Source organism: Cryptomeria japonica, unplaced genomic scaffold (assembly GCF_030272615.1).
Source record: "Cryptomeria japonica unplaced genomic scaffold, Sugi_1.0 HiC_scaffold_87, whole genome shotgun sequence".
Classification (NCBI taxonomy): domain Eukaryota; kingdom Viridiplantae; phylum Streptophyta; class Pinopsida; order Cupressales; family Cupressaceae; genus Cryptomeria; species Cryptomeria japonica.
In genome coordinates this window covers 136270-140203 of record NW_026728909.1, presented here as the reverse complement: position 1 = coordinate 140203, position 3934 = coordinate 136270, and the positions used below count along the sequence as shown (strand labels likewise).

General features: G+C 37.7%; 1 pseudogene; it reads right to left on the bottom strand.

Moving 5' to 3' along the window:
• Positions 1-2772: 2772 nt before the first annotated feature.
• On the bottom strand, positions 2773-3420 carry LOC131056006 (pathogenesis-related thaumatin-like protein 3.7; annotated as a pseudogene).
• Positions 3421-3934: the final 514 nt, after the last annotated feature.

Below are 3934 nucleotides of genomic sequence, written 5' to 3'. Positions count from 1 at the left end.
GATCCCAACAAGAATCATTGACAAAGAAGGAAGAAGGGTGGATGCTATAACCTATAGATTTTGCACGAGCTGTGTGGAATCTTATTAGTCCTTTGTTTGAATTTTTTAACTTTACAACAATTTGATGAGCACGAAAAAATGTAATGGCATTGTAGAGGAGCACAAGATCCTCCTGGTCGATTAGTTCATGGGTTCCTTTCCTCATTAAAGTAGTTGGAGAAAATGTGGAGAAATGATAGAGCTAGGTGTACAAGGGTGTGGACCTCCTAAAGGCGACCAGTAATGTTGTAAGGAAAGCAAGTGCCGAATTCGCTTCCTTAATTTCAATTCACATAGTAGAAACAGACTAGTGTAGACAAAGCTTCAACATTTACTGAATATGGTACAAGTAAAAACATGCACAAAAATAGCACAGAGAGATGACACACAGAGTTAACGTGGGAAAACCCTTTCGGGAGAAAAACCCATGACCAGCAAATGATCAACTTTATTAACAGTATGTTAAAACAATACAATAGAGTCTCATCTACAGATTTTCTTCACTCTGTTACACAGTCATTCCAGACATACAAACCATCGGATCAAACTCTTTGCAGAACACACCCTCAGCTCACCAGATTTCATCCTCCTCATCCAACCTTTGGATTGCCGTTAGTTTTCAATACCAAACGGCTCGACGGTTCATTAGAGTAACGACCCCAATAGCTCGAAGTCTAACCATCTGCCTGTGTCAGTCTACAATCATGAAAAACAATTATCCCACATGCAGTAGACAACCGTGTCGGTTCGTATTCATTTACACTGACAGTCTCATACATAGTATCTGAGAATCGATCTTTTGGATCTCGGTTCGACCTCCCTCCCACAGTCGGTCTCCGCTCCGTCGGCTATCGGCACAACATTCAAAAGGCAAAGCCGATGGCCTGATGATACCTGATCACCTAAGGTGACTCCATCGAGTCACCGGTATATCTTTCCAAAAGATACTCCGATCTCCAATGACAAGGAGTGGTCTTCACCGGGACATCGGAACAAGAGCATAACTACTATCCCGACCACCGATACTGAGAACACAGACTCATCAGCTCATCGGACCAAGTCCAAAACTGTTATTCCGATCTGCATTGCCAGTCCGGTAAGATGACTTCATCGGGTCATCAGAACACAAAGAATAACACTATGCCGATAAGCAAAATAACCGAGACCGGTAAAGCAAGCTTATCGGGACATTGACATGACATTTAGAATGTCAACCCGATAGCCGATAGGTGACCTGAACCGAGACTGGTAGAGCGGGCTCATCGGGACATCGACATACCGCTGCACAAGTTATTCTAATAACCGAAGTTACCCCGATAACCAAAGTCAACTTTGTCGGATCATCGGGATGACTTCAATCCTGCTATTCCGATACCCGATAGAAAGGAATACATCGGCAAGAGTCATGCTGATAGAGCTAACAAAATCCTTCATACTGTTTCATCGGCATGACTTAACCCGATAAGTATGGACTATTGTCAAGTGAATTTGAGGCACATTTTCCAACAAATGTTGCTAGCTTAGATCATGTTGACTAGGCCTTTACATTCACAAAGAGCCCAAAACTTGATCGAGATATTGCCAAGGTAACTATGTAAAAATCACAAGTTTGCTTCTAGGATGTTCAGTTTGAATTTAATGTTGATAAGAGATATAAGAGCTAGTTACTATTTATTATTTTGTCTATGTAACTAAGAATATAGTTGCAGTCTGGCTCTCCTCTAGGGTTGTCATTTTGAAAAAATTCTAAGGTACAACTCCCAAAACTCAGTGATAATTAATTAATATATATATTTCATATTTTAAGTTGTTTATTTTATCTTTCATATTTTAGACAACATATAATTTATTTTTTATTTGATATGAGAATATTTAGATTCTCTATGGTTGTCCATAAAATTAAGGAGAGGCACTCTTACTTTATTTTGTCACATTTTTGTCAAGTTCTCGAAAGAGAACGGAAATACAAAAAATCACTTTAATTTTACTTCACTTCATCTTATTTTTATATATGAACTCATTTATAAAATTTATCTCAACAATATTTACTTAATAATTTAATATTTATATTTATATTATACTTAAGTTTTTGATTAAGGAAAAAAAAGGTTTTGAAATGACCCTGAAACCTAAGAACACAGAGCTCCAAACAGGTTACACACATCTATGATCCAACCCAAATTTCAACAAACGTGAAAAAGACAAACAAGGAAAAGACCTCTAAAACAATAGATCAAAAAAAGAAAGCAAGTAAACTAGCACAAATTCTTCAAAGCTTAAGCAACTTCTGCTTCCATCTGATCAAGTGCCTCAGATCTTGCAATTTGAGATTTTACTTATGTTAATTGTATTTTAGTTTTTATTATTTGTATGAAAACTTTTTCTTTTTATATTTTATTTATTGTTGTAATTGTAACTACCCTTCTAAGATAATAACTTTAAAAGAAAATAAAAATAGTTTTTAAACAAAAATAATAATTCAAAACAAGTAAATATCTGTAATATTTGAATAAATATATTGAATATATTTGAACTTCAACATTTTAAAAAAATATTGAATATAAATTACCTTTTTCAAATTACCCATTAAAATACTTATGTACTTTTATTTACAATAAACTGTGATAATTGAATCTTGCATCTAACTACTTCAACAAATGATGGTTTATTTATATTACTACCAAATGATAGTTTATGCCACCATATATCAGATACTAAATAGAGGGGTGATACTTAGGGACAGGATACAATACTGTAATCAGTGGTCCCAGAAGGGCAGGTGAAAGTGCTAGAAGAATCATCCTTGGGATAACTGTAGGCCTGAGGGCACTGGTTCTTGAATATCATCGAGTAGTTTGTTGGACGCGTCTACAGCAATACTGGTCAGTTTGAAAGACAGTGCAGGCACTATTGCATCTGCTATCCACCTTCAACTCAGCAGGGCAAGCAACATTCAAGTTGGCTTTGCATGCAGGGGCGGTGCACTGGCCATTTGTAGAATTGACGAAGAGAGGAGCGTTGAAGCTGTCACCAGGGAGACATCGTAGAAGTCCTTGTTGCCATCTCCATTCAGGCTGTACTCCACCAGCGTTGTCAAACAGCCTCCCGTACCTGGGCAGATGAGATGTCCACAATCAATAGCAGAGACCTGGCAGCTCAATTGCCAGTCACCGATTTTACAGGTTCCTCCGTCGGGTAATCCTGCCACACAAACCGTGTACCCGCACTGGTTCCTTATCTCAAATTTAACTGTTGTGAACCTCGGATATATAGTGTATTCAACCTAAATATCTTACGTTACCAATACAGCTTACCTTGCATATGAAGATATATGGCTAGTCCAGCCACAAGAAGAAGCGCAAGGTCTGATACTGTTGCCATTATACCTTCTGGATTGAATAGTCAAATGAAGATGGATAGATTCGGTATATGAGGGATTCATCATTTATATAGCAAAAGATCGCCCCGCCAGACACGAAGGAAGCATGGACTCGGTCTGAGAAGCAATGTAACATACGAGAGCCCTTGTTATTAGAATTCAAACTTGCATTCAGTACATGAAATGACTTCGGGTAATAGCTGGCCAGAAGTTCAGAAGGAAGAAAATTAGGGGAAAGTAGTTGTGCATCCTAATTTTGTACTTCTCAAAATCTTATGTGGAGATTTCAAATCATTTCGATTTTTTTACAGTAGCTTAATCAGCAAGTCCCCTGCTTATAACTAAGGTTTCAAGGCCACATCATCAAATATGATGCCACATCAGCATGCTTTTTTCCAAGGTGTCCAAAACAGGCCAAAAAAAAGTGAGACCAATAGGTATGCAAAAGGGCCCCAATACTTGTGCAGCTGACGTGACATCACATGATTGGTTACTTTTCACAACAAATGGTATATT